This window comes from Macaca fascicularis, chromosome X (assembly GCF_037993035.2).
Source record: "Macaca fascicularis isolate 582-1 chromosome X, T2T-MFA8v1.1".
NCBI lineage: Eukaryota > Metazoa > Chordata > Mammalia > Primates > Cercopithecidae > Macaca > Macaca fascicularis.
Window position 1 is genome coordinate 138724717 of NC_088395.1, and position 21309 is coordinate 138746025.

General features: G+C 39.4%; 1 protein-coding gene across 11 annotated transcripts in view; it reads right to left on the bottom strand.

The window, feature by feature from the left end:
* The window catches only part of MBNL3 (muscleblind like splicing regulator 3), a 117335-nt gene extending 98420 nt beyond the window's left edge, over positions 1-18915 (bottom strand). For 7 of the 11 annotated variants that reach the window (XM_074029191.1, XM_065538392.2, XM_005594592.5 and 4 more), the window contains exon 1: positions 17713-17900. The gene's annotated coding sequence lies outside the window, so the exon portion shown is untranslated. Of the gene's footprint in view, positions 1-17712; positions 17901-18693 lie in introns of those variants that run through there. The other 4 variants (XM_074029192.1, XM_015444046.4, XM_074029188.1 and 1 more) reach the window with 1 other exon arrangement.
* Between the last annotated feature and the right edge of the window lie 2394 nt (positions 18916-21309).

Here is a 21309-nt window from a genome sequence, read left to right on the forward strand (position 1 = left end):
TGTGAGGATTAGATGAGATAACATGTGCAAAGTGCTTGCCACAGACACTAGCACAGAGTAAGTAGCTGTTACTATTAGAAAAAAGTAAAAAATTACATCACTACTTCCCACCACTTCTTAATATGATATCAATATTCCTTTTATTTTCCTTTTTTCTCCCTAGTGGATAATTCTACAGTTAGACCCACTCTGAAACTAAAAACTGGCTATCAGTTAATATTACATTAAAATAAAAAGATATGATTAAATGATTTATTTTAGGTCAGTTATTACATGGGAAAACACAATTGAAAAACTTTCACAACTGCTACACATCTATAATATAACTGGGCCAGGTGCAGTGGCTCATGCCTGTAATCCCAACACTTTGGGAGGCTGAGGCAGAAGGATCGCTTGAGCCCAGGAGTTCAAGACCAGCCTGGTCAACACAGCAGACCCTGTCTATTAAAAAATTTATTTTTAATTAGCCAAGCGTGGTGGCACATGTCTCTGGTGCCAGCTACTCAAGAGGCTGAGGTGGGAGGATTGCTTGAGCCGAGGAGTTTGAGGCTACAGTGAGCTCTGATGATTGTGCCACTGGTACTGCAGCCTGGGCCACAGAGTGAGACCCCCTTTTTGTAAAATAAAAATACAATGTAACTGCAAGCTACTACATAACTGTAGTTTCAATATAAGTTAAAGCTGTTCCTATGTTTATTTCTGTGTGTACATGCTGCAGGAGGGAAGGGAATATATTTAGCACTTAGGATGCCCTGTTATAAAGTCATAAAACATATGTAGTCTGTAAATATACTTTGAAAATAAAAAGAAGACTTGCTATCTAATATATTTTGTTAGTGAAGCAATTTTCCAAGAGTATAAGTATAGTGATTTCCTGGGCTAAGACTGCTTTGGGAGGATGCCAGCATTGATATGCTATAGAAGGTCAACTGCAGACGTCACACACAACTGGTATACTGAACTTTTCTCCATGTGTTTTGTAGATTTGCTGTTTTCATGTGAAATTGTGTGGGCTTATTGACTAGAGTCAGATAAATTAGCCCCCTTCCCCTTTGTGCCAACTGCTCTACACATGTAAGGGCACAATTTTCAATTTGAGTATTGGAAGAATCAAATTCATGCCAAGAAAAGAGGATACAAAAGTTTGGATGTCAATGTGGATATTTAGGAACATTGATGCTGTACCAGGAACTGGGGCTAAGGGACTAAATGTGAGCTTGCACTTTCAGACAAAAGGGAGTTCTGATGATGTACAGACACAAGAGAAATTGACTGGAATTTGAATTGGAAGAAGTGAATACCTCTCAAAGATCACAAGTCCTTCAAACTAGGCTTCTCTATCTTTGAATAAGGCAAGGTACTTAGCATCCTAAAGTAAATGTTTCTCTCTCTCAACTAAAATGCAGCCCGGCAGAGATGGAGGCAAAAGCTTTTCACTGAAAAGTCATTTTAAGACACTTTAAGAGGGATATGTTTGGAAATACTCTCTCATCACTCACTTCTGTCTTCCTTGCTGGATTTTTTCCACTTAAAGCTCAACAAACAAGTCGTCATTTCTTTGGTATTTACTGCAGTATTAATCATACAGACACATACCCTTCAAAAGATAACATAGTAAAGACTTTTGGGGAAAATGCATCTTTTCTATAGGTTTCCCATTTTAATTCTTTTAATTTCATTGTGTAAAATGTGTTAAAAAATATTATTTTACAGAGGAAAAGGATTCTAAGAATGTTGATTATTGATACTATCCAAATCCGAAAAGGATCTGCTTGCAAATTGAATTTCTTTACTGAATCCAGTAAATAATCATCATAATACTAAACTAGAGAGCAGACCCTGAAAGAGAGACTAAGATTCCTATGAGGTGTAGCTAATTGGTAACACAGAACATGGACTTTGAGGGGATATCACACTAAATTAATTAGTTCAGAGATGCACTGAGTTCACAACTTGATTACAAGGGTTGTCTGATTCCCTCAAAACAATAGCCTTAATTTAAACCAACCATATAAACTTGCCTTCCTTTGCAATCCTTCCAATTATCAAGCAGTTGCAAATCGTTGATCACAGGCTTAATAAGCTCATTCATGCTATTATTTCAGAATTTAAACCTGCTGAATATTTTTACTTTAACAAAGTAAAACTATATCCTCCATAATCTAAATGTAAAGCCATTTGACTTGCTTCTCTATATAGGATACTACAAAATATATTTTCCCCAGTATAAAATGATAAAAAAAATTTATACTAGAAACCATAAACAAAATTAAAAGCAAAATTCCTGTATTCATTTTAGAAATGCATTTAATAAACATTTTTCTCTAGCATTAGGGAAAGCTTTTAATCTAAAGTCTTGTTGATTTTGTGCAATGTGTTCTCTTGGCTTGAAGATGCCATTAATCTACTTTGATTCCTATAGAAAGAGTATTCTTAAATTCTTATCAACAAGTAATATTTGCACAGTAACTTGAAATGCAGCATTAAAAGCCAAAAGCTGAAATTTAAAAGAATAAACACATGCACACACACACACACACACACACACACACAAACCCATATGTATACATATGTTTACATATATTTTTAGGAATATAGCCTTAATGCAATTTAATTCTCAGAATGTGGTGTTTGTTTCAACCTCAATTCTCAGGCATTCCACCTAATATATCTTTTTTATCCTAGAACATGTGGCAAAATAAACACAGTTTTGAAAATGCTGGTTTAGATCATTAGTATCTCTACAATATAACTTCAAAGATTTAAGTTTTTCAATGTATTTGCATTGAAAATTTGCCACGTTTTCCGCTTCAGAGTAAAAAGAAATCTGCAGAACCTCAGAGCAGCATCACCTTTTGTTTGACTAGAATCAACCTAGACATTAAATTCAAAGCTTAAGGTAGAGATATTTTCTACCAATAATTCATAAGCTTCTAAGAAAAGAGGAAATAAATATATTCTTCTAGATGGGAGAATAGGGATGGTGATTAAAATGAGGGAAATTGAACCAGACCTGAGATTTTTTTAATTATTATTACAAGTTGAAATATAAAATCTATGAAAAACCGAAATTGTCAGATATAACATAAGGGAAGTAATGTCTATGGTAAATTTCCAAATTTATGAAAGACACTGAATCCTAGTGTAAAGGCAAATCATAGAGTAAAAATATATCCTCTATAGTTATATTTGAATTCTCATTTTTATAGATTTCCCCAACCCTCTCTTTCATTTTCTTTGAGCATGTGCTGTAAAAAAATGTCAGTCACATTTTCACTATTTCAGTAGCACTGTCTTGCCTCTGAAGCCATTTAAAAATAATCCTATCTGTTATTTTGGCTGAATTCCACTGTCTTTCCCCCTCCTCCTTTTTTGTTTTTGGTTATACCTATCCCAGTTATTTTATGACAACACTAATCCTCTACCTTAAAGGCAAAAAGAATAAAGAGTACCCAAAATTCAGGCTCACCAGAGTTCTGCATGAATTACTTGATCAGACTGCACAATTAATACTGTGCATATTAACAGAGATGTTGGGCAAGTAGGGTAGCCATTCAGAACATATTCCATGCTTGACAGACATTTTCAATATTCTCTTCTGCTTCCTTCTCATCAGCCAGTAAGCACATCTAAGTCGTCTCTATCCTAATAACAAAACCCTTCCTTCCCTTGATGCAATTTCCTTTTTAAGTTCCAACATATCTCATCCTTCATCATCATATATCTGAAAAAAAGTCATCATTACCACTTTCACTTTCCAACTTTTCATTTACTCCTCAACCCACTGGAAACCAGCTTCTTGGCTCTCAAAAATCACCAACAACCTTTTCAATGCCAAAACCAGTGGCCTCAACTTACATAATTCCTGCGGTATTTGTTGATTGCTCACTTCTTCTAGACTTTCTTTGCCCTTTGCTTCTATAACAAAAAAATTCTCTGGTGTTGCTCAACTTGGGTTGCCCTGGCCACTCCTAGGGGTGAGGGATTAACTTCCAACATCTTGCCCTGTTATTTTCTCTGCATTCTAGACTTAATCCAATGTTATTCTAGATTTTTCTACATGGCTTTCACTAGCACTTAACTCCACATCATTTCACACTCCTGACCCCTCACTCTTCATCCACCTCTCAAGCTTCTTCCTCTGTTTCTCCTATCCTACTGTAGCACCATCCATCAAATACTGAAAGCAGCCTTTTGTTACATCAAGATGGGTAACAGATTAGTGTTGGCTTGATTTATAATGAAATAAATATCTTCATGGATGGAAGAGGCAGGCCATGGGCCATTAGATGGTCCCCAAATGATGAAGCAAGACAGAGAAGAAATGATTGTGTGTTGGGGGGGGTGTTTTATATAAAAAGTGAACAGCGTCTTGAGGATGCAATTTTTAGCCTGATATCTACTAGATGCCAAAGACAGTATTTGCCTGGCTAGAACCAATTGTATTTCATAACTTAAAAAAACTGTCATAACAAAATGAAAGTACCTAGCAGAGCATCTGGCACACAGTAATTGTTCAATAAATGTCAGTTGACTCTGAATAAACACCTATTACAGGACGTTTTTATTGGGTGTGAAAATGGGGGTTCAAATTTTATTCCTAAATATAAACTCCTGCCTACAGATACTAACATTGATTTAAAAGTATAATACATTCCTGGAGGTGAAGGTGGTTGTAAACACTGTTTCTCCTGCCACCCAAGTGCTACAAGAGCCAATGTCAAACTGCCTGGGCCTGCCAGCATAAGGAAGTATCAAGGGAAGTCTCAGGCCTCTAACATCTTACATAGTTAAATTCTATACCATTATTCGCACCACGCCAATCAGAAAGGGACCCTTAACAGCACAGAAGCCATAGATTTTTACTGTATTTTCTGACTTCATATTTCTTAAGTCTTTCCTGCTCTAGAAAGCAAAAAGCATAAACTCTCAGAAGTCTGGATGAGTGCTTCACAAGAGTCTCCTTATAGGAATCCAAGGAAACCCTACTTATTTTCACTTAAAAAACCTGCCATTTCAAGGGGGTTTTATTTTCTTCTGTTTTAATGATTATTCAACATGAGGAATAATATGAGCCAGGACTCCTCTCCTGGATCCGAGATGATCAAGTTTTTTTTTCAACATGATTATATTTATTTTTATTTTTTTAAAAATGTTGTGAGTACATAGAAGGTGTATATATTTTGTTTTCCTTATGTCCAAATCATTGCAGGCTTCCTGAGAGTGTTAATGGTTGCAATTCTTGGGAACAAGGGGTTTCCCTCACTTACTAGTTTAGGGAAAACTCTGCTAACAGCAATATAGCATTTCAACCTTCTTTTGGATTTGATGAAAATGAGGAATGTGGTATAAGGAATTCCCCAAACAAAATGTTAGGAAACCGTGCAGCTCTTTCTCTCCTTCCTTCCTCCTCCTCCATTCTACAAGAAAGTTTGCCTTGACAGTCTCATTGCCTACTGAAGGAAATTTCCGCTCACAATAAACAAAACAAACTCACCTGTCAAAGGTCTTGAGTTCCGTGTATACCTTAAAGTTTCAAATGTAATATTACATAACACGTCATAATATTTCCCAGACAGCCTGATGAAAGTTAGAATGCTGCATGAAATGAATGATAAGTTGGTGTTTAGTTGGCTTGAGCACTCCCTCTCACAGAGCTTTTGCTTATCACTATTAATTTGTCAAGCATCCCATAACAAAAAATCCCAAAAGGCTAACGTGAAAAAGGTAGCTGACACCCAAAACAAAGGCTAATTTTGTTTGCCTAAAACAATCAACTACATGCTTGTTACAGCTGAAAATCCTGAATAACTCACACTCAAACCCCCCACACCTTCTTGAACTGACTCTATACTACTCTATAAATGTTTACAGTGAAATAGATGCTTATAGGCAAAGGTATCCTATAATCCCCCAAAATATGTATTACTGCTTTCTAAAAAACTTTAACATCAGAATAAGGAAGAATTAAAACTTTTAACTCCCAGGATCAGAGAGTGTATGCAATTTCATCCTTCAACATTTTTTAGTTTTTATCGTCATAAACAGAAAAATGTATATAACGGGTTTTGTTGGTGATGATGTAACCTTTTATTATGGTCGTTAATTTGTTTTACATCTCATGTCATAAACTGATTGCTAATTACACAATCAGAAGATGTGTAAATCTTTTCCTATTCTTAATATTTAAATGTACTATATCTGAGGAGGGAGATACAAACTCACAATGAAAAAGAGTTTAGTCACTAACTCATAAAAAGCTGACATTATATTTTCAGAGCAGTAACTTCAGTTTAACATTTAAATATCTATAAAGCCTTATTGCATGTCAGGTCGCAAAGCTGAGGAAGCAACAGTGCTTTAAGGCTCTGAAGGTTGTCCACAGGAAGAGACCTTTGGGAAATGAATTTAGTATGTCCCAGGCAGAAAGAGATTTAATGACAACAGGAGGGAACTGCAGGAGAGGTGAGGGTGAAGACAAACTCCTCATGATCCTACTGGAGATGCAATAGTACCCTCAGAAGGCAATATTTTCCTCCCCCTGACAATTATTTAATTCTAAGGAATATGCAAATTGGCCAGACTTCTAAGGATGATTCCATTCTCCTAATGGGTTGCATTCAGTAGTTAATCTCCTATCTGTTCATGTGAGTACATCTTATTTTTTCCTACTACTAAGCTCAATACTCATTAGTACAAAAAAAGTGATAGGAAGAGTATGTGGCTATTTTCTTCTTTATTTCTGTAATCACTCCCATTAATATTTTAGGTATATTTAACAGACTTTCAGCTTATGCCTCATCTACAATTTTAAAATTCATTTTAAAATGTGCCTTTGTTCACTGCAGAAAAAATAGACACCAGCAGTTTTTTTTCCAGCACAAACATTTATATTTATTTATGAATCAGCTTGTTTTGTTCTTGCAAATACATTCTCTCTTGCTGTGCCCATTTTTGGTTTATGAAAATCAAAAACAATTTTTGAGCCCTTTAGCTTATATTTAACTCAGTAAAATGAGCTGGAGTTTCTTCCAACATTTAAAATTTTTTGATAATTATTTTGCCATTCGAAGCACCTCACACCCAATTGTCCCAAGATTTTTAGTTGTCATTTTGTTGTTGTTGTTGTTAAACATCCTTTTTTGGCTTTTGTTCCCAGATAGTTTTATTTTCAGTGTCCTAATGTTCTGGCAATACCACTTAGTAAATACATAATATATAAAGTTTCTGCCTTCAGGATTGCAAAATACCTTGGACATTAAATCTTATAGCACATCTATAGCAATATTTTACTGTTCAGTTTGAAAAGCAGACACATAACTATCAGGGTACTGAACCAACAGCACTAGGTATGTTATCACCAAAGCCCTCAGCATCCCTTGACCATCTTCCCGTCAGAAAAAAAGAGGAAAAATATTTCTGACACAGAAATAAGATCCACTAAAATACTGACTTTTAAACCTTTCTGATAGCAACAAATAGTAAGAAACACACTTTACATCCTAACTCAGTAATATGTGCATGAATTTGAAATAAGTCTCCCCCAAAATATCTAATCTTACTACATGACACATGTTGATATTTTCTTACTGTCTATTTAATGCAATTCTGTTTAATAGAAATGCTAGTCACAACCTACTAAATGGATTTCATTATGCATTAATGAGTTGTTGCCTACCACTTGAAAACTACAATGATAGAATAAATAGGCTTTTCTAATACCACAAGGTAATGCTGTTGGCTCCAAATACAGTAGAGTAAACCTATATTAATTTTGACACCACTACTTCAGATTGTGATAACTGAACCTGAATCAGCTTGAAATATATATTTTAGATTACCTATAAAAAACGGTTTTGCTAAACAAAATAATAAAGTCCAGGCCGGGCATGGTGGTTCACGCCTGTAATCCTAGCACTTTGGGAGGCCAAAGCAGGCAGGTCACCTGAGGCAGGAGTTCAAGACCAGCCTGGCCAACATGGTGAAACCCAATCTCTACTAAAAATACAAAAATTATCCTGGTATGTGGCGGGCGCCCATAATCCCAGCTACTTGGGAGGCTGAGGCAGGAGAATTGCTTGAACCTAGGAGGCAGAGGTTGCAGTGAGCTGAGATTGTACCACTGCATTCTAGCCTGGGTGAAAGAGTGAGACTCCAACTCCAAAAATAAAAAATACATACATACATACATACATACATACAGCTGTTTTGCTAATTATAAATGTGTGTAAATATTCAGGCCAATCTACTTAAAAAAACTTTATTTGTTCTTAGTCCAAACTAGTTTCTAAATCAAATACTGTCTTTGAGTTTTCAAAATTTTAGTGTATCTTAACATTCAAACTCAAAAATGTTCAAAAATTAAAATCATGTTTTGAAATATATATATTTTCATTTATCAGCCACTTTTTTGTTTATAAATCTGCTCTGGGCATCATCTAATAACAACAGTAATGAGTATACGGTTTATTTGTGGAACATTTTAAACTTCAGAAAACCCTTTCACTTTTGTGAACTGGTAATGACCAGCAATCCCTGGATTACTAAATATTTAAAAAGCATGTAATGACATTTGCCAGACTCAAAAATGAAACTTAATATTTGGTTTGTTCTGCATGTAACAGATTACTCAATCCCATGAAGAAATGCAGGTGTCTGGCCATCAATGATTGCCTCTATTTCAGAGATTCAGCCCACCCCTGCCATCCCCCCACCAAATTTGGAAGATATGAAAGAAATTTAAATTTCAAGGTAAAGGACCAAGCCACGTCGTGGAGTCGGAGGAGTTGTGGGGGTGGGGGGAGGCCGGTCACATAGCCTCCTTTATATGGAGGTACCTACCAAAGAACTCAGAACAGATGTTTGTCTTTTATAAACATTTAACTTTTTGGCAAAGTGAAGGCTTAGGAAGCTAAGGGAGTGAAGGGCAGGCCAGGAAGTCAGGGATTCCTGGATGTGAACCCAGCCTCGATCTTATTCTGTTTTTGCTCTAAATCAATGCCAAACTCTTCACACCTCAGCTGCTTTATAGCAGGCAAGAATTATACCGAGGACAAAACTGTTTCCTGGAAATGTCATGGGTTACATGATCACTATTACAGCTCTCAATGGTACTTCCACAAAAGGCAAAGCACTCTTCATGTATATTATTTACCTTCATTATATTAGGAGATCAAAGTAAAATAGCTGTAACCTGCTAGACTGACCTTGAAAACAAACCGTTCTTTCCATTCCTTTCCAAGTTTTTGTCCACTTTACTAATGATCAGTTATTCAACCAATTAGGAAACTCAATCATGTGATCTTAAAGGTTTTTCAAGTACCTGTAACAGCTCTGAGTTAAGAATTATCTGGCAGACGTTAATGGCAAGTTCAGGGCCTTCAACTTTATTTGGCCAGTCTCTATTGGACCATCTACCTATAGGAAATGCCCTCCCATCGAAGGCCCAATTTGGCAACCTATGGGAAATAAGTAGTTCGTCCCTGTTAGGAAAAGCAGCTCCATTCTCCAAATGGATGAAGAGGCACCACATCCATACCCAGCTCTGCCCATGGTGCTCTGGGCTCTTCAAAGGGCAGAATGTGGTTTCACTTTCTCCCCACTACTTCATGAGAAAAGCAGCCTGGTCGCTTCCTGGCATTTAATGAATGGTCCTCTCTCCGTGGATTTGGACTGTTGGTCCTTCCAACCAGTCATTAGCTGGCAGGAAATGCCCTCCTCAGCAATCACTATTGTGTAAATAAAGCCATAAACTTTCGAAGGCCCATGCAATCCCAGACCACAAAGCTGCACGTGTGGGGGGGGGGGAGGGACCTTGATTGTAAAAGCACTGCCTTCCAAATTAAACTCAAACCACATGATACAGTTCATAAAATATACAAAACATGCAGCCCAGTGACAGATTTATTGTGGCCTTACAGAATAAAGAAAAAAAAAAACTCTATATGGAAAACACAGCTACTTTTGACTCAAATAGCCCCCAAACAGGAAGTTAAAAGCAAATCAGCCAGCTATGGCCTCACTAACTTATGAAGGAGCCCAGTGCAACCAGCATTTCCTGTCATTGCTTGTCACCGTTTCTGAGCGCCTCTGTCTGAACTGTTTTCTTAGATGGCTAAAAATATTACAGAGATTTCTTTGGGGATAGACACAAGGCAACAAGGAGGCCTATTATAGGATCTAGGCTTGAAAGTGAAAAATGTAACTTTTCTCCAAAAAACATTCACTTAACACAGGTTACAGATTCAGTCACTTGAACCACTGCATTATAATGAATATTGGAATAAAAGCCCATATTTGTAAAAGCATTTAAAATCAGATCTTAGGTTGCCTGTTTCCTGTTAATTTAGGATAAATATTCAGAACCACAATTTTCATATGCCTGATTAGTAAGTGACAGAGCTGGAAACTACTATATCCCAGAAAACTAGCTTCTTAGAGGTTTCTCTCATCATCATCATCATCATCATCCCACAAAATTACTTGTGCAAGTTCAAAGTATGTGCATGTATGAGAGTTCTCTAAATCAAATCACATTTTAGATCCTTTTATGATGATGTGATGATGATGATGATCACACTCTTCACAAAATACGGAGGCAGTCTCGTCTTTTTTTCAGCACTGTGAAATGCCAAGCCTTAGGACACGTCTTTCTAGCCTATCAACTTTTCAATCACAAAAGAGCTTTGGAGGGGGAGTTTCGGTAACAAAGCAAAAGCATTCTGCCCTGGTATTGTTGCTGCACTGAATCTCAGTGTATATAAATGAATTCCCCAGCAAAACCAGGTTATTAAACATGGAGAAGAGGGGCAACTTGCAAGTCAGTCAGAAGTCCCACCAAAACATGGATGAACCTGGAGGACATCATGTTACATGAAATAAACCAGGCACAGAAATACAAATACTGCATGTTCTCACTCATATATAGAAGCTGAAAGAGTTGATCTCATAGAAGCAGTGAGTAAAACATTGGTAACTAGAGCCTGGGAAGGGTGGGGGTGGGGGAATATCCAAAGGCTGGTTAATGGACACAAAACTATAGCTACATAGGAGGAATAAACTGTAGTGTTTTATAGCACTGTGGGGTGACAATAACAACAATTTAGTTTATGTTTTCAAATAGCTAGAAGAGAGGATTTTGAAAGTTCCCAACACAAAGAAATGACAAATGTTTGAGGCGATGGATACGCTAAATACCGATTTGATCATTACACATTGTATGCATGTATTGAAATATCATACTCTACCCCATAAATATTACAATTATTAAGTGTCAATTTAAAATATACATATAAATTTGTTAAAAGAACTCCCAGACCCTCCCTCTGGTCAATCCACAGGTTTTAGCCCTTCCTCCTCATTTAGATGGGTGACACTGATTTTCAATTCATCTTCTATGGTGAGTGGGACATACCCTGAACTGAAGTTTAGAGGCGGACATAAAGCCCTTCACTGCTCATACTGGTCTCCTCCCTGGTTCTGATGTCATGATGACTAAATGGCGTGATGACCATTTACCTAAGGTCTTGAATTCACAAATTGCCTCAGATGCAGATGTTTAACACTATCTCCAGTTCAGGCTATGTATTTTGAGCCTATATTTTCATTTGCATTACAATGTTAATTTAACAAATGTAAACATATAAAGTACATCACAAAAAAGTCCCGCCAAAATCCAAGGTCTTTCTCAAAAAAGGGCCTCCCTTGGGGAGCCTGTCAATCTGAGTCTGGCCTTGACCCTGACTTCAGAAAGCCAAAAGAATGCATATTGACACAGCCTCTGTCTGCAGCTGAGGCCGCTGCTATAGGCATTCATGAAACATATCAGATTACACAGGCATGGTACCCCAGTCCCTCCCTAATTATTTTATTTGGAAGTCCTTAAAGATAAAATGTAACTCTATAACATGTACTATGTTTCACTTCATGTATCTGGGTGAGCTAATAAGGTTTCTCTTCATGTCCAATTACTTGGGGGAAAATGCTGACATAAAGGAGTTGGGAGTTTAAAATTTTCTCAAAATCACTTCTGAAAGAAATGCCCCCATTCTTTCTTCGGGATCCTCATGGATCACAGACAGCAAACAATTTTTAAAATATCAACGTACCCTTTAACAAAACAGCACCCCCAACTGGGCCATTATCAAGCGCCTACTTTTCAGAGGACGAATACAAACTCTTCACTTGGGTACTGAGGTTAAATGTGATCCCCCACCTCTGTGCCATGGGTCTTGTTGAATTTGTCATTACATATTTTAAATGGAATTCAGAAAAACCAGTGTATAGTATATGAATCCAACCTTAAAGCAACCACCTTAATATTATATATTGTGACAATCTCATTTTCCCTATTGGTAAATTAAGTAAGGAATTATTTCATGAGATATATGTCCAGTTAATATTCTACAGCGTGCTTTTGTTTTGTGTTGTTTTGCTTTCCCGCGTAGAAGCTGAGTACTACAAAACAAAAGGTGAAATGCTAGCTGTCTGGCTCTTTCACTCTCTCATTTTGCTAATAGACCACCCCTCCTACACCACTCTCCAACACAACCTGTTGTTTGGTTACTTTGTACTGCCACATAAGGAGAAACTGCAAGCGCTGAACCTAAAGACTGATTATCCTCTGGGCACAAAAGATGATTGTGGTGGATCTGAAATGACAGCTCTTGTCTCTTCTACTGTGTGGACTTTGCTTTCTGGACACAATAAAAAGAGGCACTATTCATACCTGTATCTTGGTAAGTAAAAACCTATGCAAATCCAGTCTCTAAATGGGCAATCAACATCTGACTGAAAATGAGACAGCTCCCAGTGTCCTTTTTGGATTTTGTCTGTAACTTCATCACTTCCTAAACTATACATGACGGGAGGCATCAGGGTCACAGTATTTCTGATTTTTTTTTCTTATTTTTAATCTGGTGAAACAGTTAAAAAACTGTTTCTATGTAAACATTTCTTTGTAATGAAGACTGATATCCCTGGGATGTGGGGGAGGTATTCTAAATGCAACTACAGGTGAAAGAAAAGTAGCAGCTGGCTTTCAGGCCAGTCCTCAAGGTCTCAGCCCTAAACCTGCATTGCTTGCATCTCCCTGGACTTGAGTTGCTACTGTGGCCTCTAACAGAACAGTCATTCAATCTAGTGTTCAGTCTGCTTATTGGTGTTGATTTTTCTTTTGTCAATAAAAAACAGAAATAATGCTATAAGGAAGAATGTTCATAACATGCAAAAACAAGTTAGAAAGATTAATCTAGTCTTTCATTTATTTAACAAACTTTTACTGAGAACCTACCATTTACCAGGCATTAGGGATATGAGGTAAAAAGACCCAATAACCTCTGCTTAATGAATAGTTACTGGTACATTCAAGGAAACCTGAGTAAGCCTGAAGGAACCTTTCCCAATTTTCCACACCAGTTGAAAGCAATGCCAAGAAGCTCAGGATTCAAAGAATCCAATGTGGACAATTTTAAGCTAATTTGAATGATCCTAAATTGAAAACAAAATCCAGCCAACTATCAGACTCCAGGATGCTCCCATGGCTTAAAGAGATCAAATGACCTCTAGTCTCTACTGCCAACCCCCTGCATTTCTGTCCAGGTTGCCTTTTCTCAATGGGAGGCCCTTTCTTTCTAAGCCCTTCAAGTTCACTCACCGGGCACAAAACAAACTCCTGCCTCAAATCAGAAAACAAATCATTTCTTTTCCTCATGAGCCAACTTAATGTTGATGCAAGTAAAACTTGAGAGTCAACATAATATTTCAGGAAGCATGTCAAGTTGAGTCCTATGCTTGGGCTTCTAGAAAATCACCATACACATACAAAGGGAGAACACACACACACACACACACACACACACACACACACACACACACACACATATTTAAATCAAGCCTCCTTTTATTCTTGCTTCCTCTTGAGTTCTGAGCAAAACATCTTTTTTTTTTTTTTTCTGAAAGTTAACTGCCTGGAGTTGAACATTCAGAGCCCTGGCTCTTTTCCTGAGCCTCAGAAAGACACCACTATATCAAATATTTATTATAGTTTACAGTGAACCTTTTTTCTTTCATTCTTAGAATTGAAGGAATGCTGTAAAAATAGGTATTTTCTGTAATCTTCCAGTGAGAAAGCAATGCACATCTGTATACACTGTTTTGAACTGGCCACTAATTTGCACACTCACGTACGTGTTTGTGTGCCCAGGCAATTTGGAAGTCCTGTTATTTCTCAAATAAAAATGGTAAGGTCCTACTTCTCAGATTGTATTGTTTTCCCCATCAATCTTTTATAAACAATGTCACTCAATCTAATACCAAGCAGATCTAAACGATGAGTTAATAATGCATTTTTACTAGAATGATCTGAAAAAAAATATTTTGTTAACCCTTTCAGGTCATGTGGATGTTATTAATATCCAATAAGACAACTGATACCTTATTTATCCTAATTCTCAAAGTTGCCTTTCCAACACTGTCATTTGGCTATCTTGAGGCAATAGATAACCATTTAGAAAGAACAGAATGTCATGGAACCATCTGGTATCCTTAAGACCTAAAAGCCCACATTATTAAAGATCTAATTGCTTTCTTTCAGTCATAATTTATGTTTGTTTACTGATTGTTTAATTGACAGTTAAACAACTTGCTCCCAGACACAGTTTCTTCTCTTTCAGGAAAAGTGTCCATCTCATTTTAGCTGAGGCTCGGGTTTCTTTCTATATTTGAAGTGAGAGCTGTATCTCTCCTAGAGAAAGGCAGAAAAATCCCACAAACACAACTTCTGATTTCCATTTTCTTGATATCACATACATTTGAATGAGGAAAAATCCATCTGTTCTGCCTAGTAGACAATGTCATAAGAAAACTCAACAGCATAGAAGAACCTTGATGAAGTAAAGGTGAGTGTAGCCTTCATGCTCTTACAGACACTTGATAGTGTTAACATGGCAATGACCATTGTCTAACTTTAATTACAGGATGAAATTACTTGTTAAAAATGTACTATAACTTATGTACTGTCAGCTATGCTCCAATCTGTTTAGAAGCCTATCAGGCAACATTATTTATTTGAAAACAGAAAAAGTCTGCCACCTTCCTGAATTTATTGTACTATAAGCAGAATAAAAGTAAAATGTTATCAATAAAAATCTTCATCATTTTAGAGCTTCTCACACCATTCCCTCCCCTCCTCCCTCACACATAAAGGCAGCTGGGTGGAGAACAAAACTGTACTAAACTATACTGTCAACATCTGCACAACAGTCAAGAGACTGTCACTGTTCCAGCATGTGTGGTACTATACAGTCACTCAAAAGACAAAACCTTTTTTATTCCCAAGCTGCTGTGATTACTGGGAAGTATCACAGTGAAGCTGGAGAGATAATAATACACCTACTGGTCAAAAGCATGAAGCATGCAAGTGCCTGGAAGTACAATGAGAGGCAAGAGAACCCTTTAGAAGCAAATACAATACAGACAACTAGGGGAATGTACATTCTAATCTTCTTTGAATGTTTAGGTTCTTGTAAGTGCACAAAAATGCCTTCCGTTTAAATTAAAAGCTGTACCCAAAATCCATTCCACTGTGAGTTTATAAGCTATTCATTTTTCTTTTTAATGTAACATTTATTAAGCACCTAGTTTGTGCAAAGCATTATTTAGGTAGAGGGTAGGTGCAAGAGAATACCAAAGGTACTTTGCCACCAGCTCATAATCATAAAAAGCAGCTGTTGTGAAATGCCTGAAGTGGACAGTTGAGGAAAAAAAGGTACTTTATAATAGTCCTGGGAGTCATTACAATTGCTTAAAGTAGCAAAGGAAATTAGAGAAATGAAGTAGCTCTTGGAAGTAGAGCGAAACATGCAGTCACCACCTCTAGCCCAGCCCTATATCAATTATCTCTCAAAACATTTTTTTTTAACAAACTCTTTCACTTATGTTTTCATATAAGGTCTCCAATCTCATCACTGTAAGAGGCAGCAGAGTGTTAACTGGCAAAATTTCCTCCTAATTTCTCTGACACCAGTTTAGCTTATCTATTCTAGCCTCAAGGTTTAGTATTTTCACTTTCTTTTTTTTTTTTTAAGGATGCATTTGGTCCGAAGTCTTTTAGCAGCAAGGCAGCACATCAGGAAGCAAACAGTACTGAACTGGGAGAAGTTGCTTTTTCTCATCCTCCCTTTACCAAAATGCAAGGGTTTATTGCTCTACCTGCAGGAACTCTCATTCTAGACACGAAGCAATGAATTGCCCCATATACTTCTCTCAAGAATACTATGAAAAATTGCTGAAAATTTGTTGTACAGTAAATTCCATTGTAAACAGTTTGACTGTTTCTAGGTAGACTACAGCACCTGGGCAGAAAACTGCACCATGCTTTAATAAGTGCAAAATAATATTTTTCTCCCTTTCCACACACTTGCTAAATTTAGTAGCAGAGTGTCTGCCAGCCAAGTAGTTTCTACCTGCTTTGGGAGAAGTAAGAAGTGAACAGAGATAGAATATTATCAGCTAAGCTGTGGGCAGAAGCCCATTTTAGGTTATATTTGAAGAAGTGTTGGTAAATATGAAAGCATCCCCCAAAAGTATCGCACATTAGAAAGAAGTTAAAAATTACTTGAAAAAGTAGTTATTCAGGACTAGATTTTCATGGGCCAAGGAGAAAATGAGAATATAATCAGGAAAAATCCAAGGTGTCTGATAAGCCTCATTGTCTATTTACCTTTCATTGGAGGGGGAAACAAAACAAAACAAAATTCAGATAAATTGTATCAAGCAAGGATGTTTAGTCATTCCCACATACCAACAATGTTTCCCAAACATTATATCGGTAATCACCCAAACGTTTATTCACTAAAGCAGGGAGTCTGCTTAATAAAAATGTACCAATCATTTCAAAATAAAATCTTGCAAGTTTTGTTTTAATTGATTCTTTCCCATGAAGTCTACCCACGAAGACGGAGAGGCTGTGGGGATCCCAGCTCAATTTACCAACGATGTAAGAACATCTAGGAGAAAATAACTCTTTTAAAACATATTACTTGAATTAGAGCCACAATCAATTTTTCTGTTTTATCTCTCATCTAGCTAGCTAGCTAGCTATCTAAGAGTGCTCAGAAAAACACACAGTAGGTCTATTACCCTAATTACGAAACTACAACAATGAATCACTTAAATGTCAACTTTCATTACTTGTCTGGGTTTAATTTCGTTTTCTTACCATAAAAGCTTATTGTGTGAGTGTTAAAAACTAAAGTTCCCTTTTTAATAGTCTCCTAAAATCTACTCTCATGCCCTTCAAACCCCAGTAGTAAAAGCGAGCTGCCCAAATGTGTTGACTCAGGGCAGGAAGAGACAAGGTTCTGCAAGGAAGCTGTGGCACTGCTCACGATATCGCGTGAAAATGGGGAAATTAGTTGTTAAAAAGCATTTGCTGATGATATGCCATGTAAGAAGTTCCTTTAAATTAAAAAGATAGAAGAAAGCAGAAAAAAAAGAAAGAAGGAAGGAAGGGGAGGAAGAGAAGAGGAGGAGGAAGAAGAAACAGGAGGAAAGGAGGAGGAAAATGGTCAAAGCTCTAAAATCGCAACAAAGTTGCAGGATGACTTTTCCTTCTATTTGCTATTTTGTAAAATGAAGTGTAAAAGGCATTATTTCCTCGGAGTCCTAGGAAAGCAGCCTCGCTTACAAATCCCAGTTCATCTCCAGCCTTACCTTATGCTGCTAGCGCAAACCCAGAGGCTAAGGGGCCCTGCTCTCAGCGGCAGCAGCAGGGGCAGCGGCAGCGACAGCGGCACATGCCATCTGTTAGCGGCAGAAGCAAAAGCAGCGCTGCGCTAGGTGGCCCCGGTGCCGGGAGAGCCTTTAGCAGGGGTGCATACTGAATGCCGCCATTTTAAAGCGAGGTTCCTGAAATCATTAGATATAAGCAAATTAAAGCCCGCCCCACCTCCAGAACTTAAGGGCTGGGACTCGCAACTCGGCTCCAAGTCGGCCGCTCTGGGGTATAAAATGTCAAGTCTACAGACACGCGCACGCGGACTCTCGGACGGAGGCGACGGATCCCCCTCTCCCTTCTGCCCCCTTGACCCTTTGGTGCTTTTTGCAAGACTCCTTTCGATTCCAGGGGCCAGAATACTTTCTTTTCTGGGCTCCTCGGGGCCCCTTCCCGGGGCCGGCCGGCGGGCTGTTGGGGGAGGGGACGAGGCCACGGACTGGCCCTCCCCGCTCCTCCCAGGCTCTTGGTTCAGTCCGCTCGGAGCACACCTCGTAGAGCCCCAGCTCCCTCGCGGAGGCCGGGCGTGGGGCTCCCGCCCGGGCTCGCAGCCACCATAGCAACCCGGTCCCAACCCCGCCCGGCCTTTGCCAAAGGCGTGCCCTCCTCCCGGGCCAGTGCCCTTCGCCGGACGCCAGACGTCCCCTCGCGCAGCCCCGCCGATCCCGGGCAGCCCGGGACAGGGCCGCGGCTCCGTGCGTCCAGCTCCGGACACACGCGGCACGCGGAGGGAAACGGCGCCGGCGAGGGGCTTTAGGCGCCAAAACGGAAACTCCCGCGAAACTCCGCCGGCCAGCGGAGCCGCGCGCGGGCATCCGGAGCGCCGGACTCGGAAGCGGCGCACGCGGCCGCCCGGCCCCGCCCCGCCCGGCCAGGTAGCGCGGCGCGCCCCGCGTCACCAGTGCTGCCGCCAACCTCACCTGGCTCCGCGCGCCGCTGTGGGACAGACGGGAATTTGGCCACGGGCCGCCCGGGCTCCCGCGCCCACCCCGGACTCTCTGGCCTCCGCCTCCCTCTCGCTGCTCCCAAAGAGCGCCAAAAAGTCGCGCTCCGGCTCACGCTCGGAGTGCGGGCACTTTCTTCCTGTAGGGCGCTGTTTCGTCGCGAAATATATTCTTTGTGTGGTTCGCTCACTCGTGCCTGGTTCTCCGAGAGCGCAGCGCGGGCTTTATTCTCAGGGGGTGTGGCGCCTCGCCCCCAAACCCGGCAGCCCAGCCCCCGCTGCACAGACCCTTTGTCATTTCATTAGGAAGGGAAAGGGGGACAAATCATAACGCTCAGATTTTACAAAAGCGAAAACAAACGGAGCAGGCACACATCCCCAGAGGCGGGGGTGGGGTGGGGGTGCAAAGTTTCTGGCGCTTCAGGAACTGAAGTACCAGTGAGAAAGGCAGGGTGGTTCACAGCGGGACGCTCATAGACACTTCCCAGACAGGTGAGAGGCGAAATGGGTCCTTTCAAAATTGAACTTAGTCGATAAATATGTCCACTCACTACAGGCTAAATAAATACATTCATACTCACCAGCTGCCTTCTTGGGGGTTTTATCTTTCATAAATGCCCCAATCCTTTATTTCCCTCTAAGAATTTCAGGCAGGGAAATGCTGATCAGTGCAATCTGTTCCCCTTCTTCCACGGAGTTTGCAGGAAAAGAGGAACCCTGAGGTAAGGTTCCAGATACTTTGGAAAATGGACAAAGCAAATGCAGTTTTATATCTTGATTAAAAAGTGTGCATCTGCACAGGGAAATTACAAGTTTCGATTTAATGCAAGTGTAATAGGAGCACCAGCTGTCTCGTAATTGGAGCCCCACAATAATAAATGCGTGCTTTTATTTAATTTTACGAAGACAATTGTAGTTGATAACGCACACATATGCAGGATCGTCAGTGACAAGCTCATAGCAATTCATGGCTGCTTTCCTGTAATCAACTGCTTCACCCAGAGACAGAGTTCTACATGCTCTGCACAAAGTGCGAAACATTGCAGGAGATATTTAAGCAGCAGTTAGGTTGAAAAGTGGAGTGAATTCTCAGGCTAATTACACTTTTTAATTCTGATGGACTGATCCAAATAGAATTCTCCAGCTAATTTTAGGCAAGAAATCAATCCGTTTGTTAAGTGCAAGATAATAGAGTAGGGTGGTAATTGTTGGGAGGAGAAGACTGGGTACAAACTACCCTTCAAATAATTGAGAAAATACCCCATGGTGTTTGGCAAGTATTGTGAAAGTCATTGGGACAATGTGCAGGGATGGTGTCCGATACTTTGTTATACTGGGTAGAAACCTAGCATGAGTCAAGAGAGTAGGAGTTTCCAGTTATTTGAGAAAAGGGGGAAAAGACTCTAATTCCTAACCACCTCTTCCCACCTTCCTTCAAATTTGCCGAATTGCCTGAACTGTGGTAAAAGTCAAATGTGTCTGACATACAGGAAGTGGCTTTGGCAGTCCAAGATCTACCACAGCAAAAAGTAGGCAGTGTTGGCTACCACAGTCAGCTAGAGAGAAGGGCATGGCTGAATTACATAACTTTATACCCAATGATCTAACAAATGAGGAACTGTTATCACAGCGAGTCAACAAAGGAGTCTTTATATTAAACATAACTTGGGTCAACACCCGTTCTCTTACCTCTGTCCACCATTGCAAGCCACATCTCCTGTGGGACATTCGGGGTTTTGCTAATAACACAAAAACTGGCTCAATCTTATTGAATTGCTGAAATAATTGTTTTATCTTAAATTTAAGGCATAAATAGGTCAATTTGCTATTTCTTGGGATACTATAGCTTCAACATTGTCTGTTGCTTTTAATTTCTGGCCAGTGAAAATTGCAGATGATACTTTAGTATTTTCTTTCCCATACTGGAGGGGAAAGAAACCTTATAAACAAATTTTAGCCTGGTAAACTGCCTTCCTTTTATCCAGGGTGGCATGACCTCCACAAATGAAGCTAGGCAAATTTCCATGCCACTAGGCCACTGGGGAATGTTGTCAAAGGCCCGAAGAAATTGCTAGTCCCTCCCCTCAGCATTTTAAAAAGGCCCATTTGCTCTCTGGGGCGGACTCACCTTGGAATTACTTTCTTTCCATTTTCGTAGAGTGGTTAGAGCTAGCCAACATTTTCTCTTCTGTTCTTCTCTTTAGGCATAATTGGTGGCATGACCCAGGAAAAATAGGATCGTGTAGTGACTGATACGCAAGATGAATTCTTATAATATTGTATGTGCATTATAGGCTCGGAATACATATGCCTGTTTCCCCATTGCGTTTTGAGATCATCTGAGAACCACTATCCTGACGGATCTTCAAAAGTCAGTGTCTTGTAACTCGGATTGAAAAATTAAGTCCCTGGCTGAAGAAGAAGAAGGAAGAAGGAAGAAAAAGAAGAAGAAGAAAGAAGTAGTCCCGTCCTTCTCTCCTAGCCAGTCAAATGCAGGTGTGTAAGCAAATGTTTCAACAAACCTAGGGGACATGCTTTCTGTGCTCTAACTAGGTCTTAACGCTTGAGATGGACACTTACACAAATGTTAAGG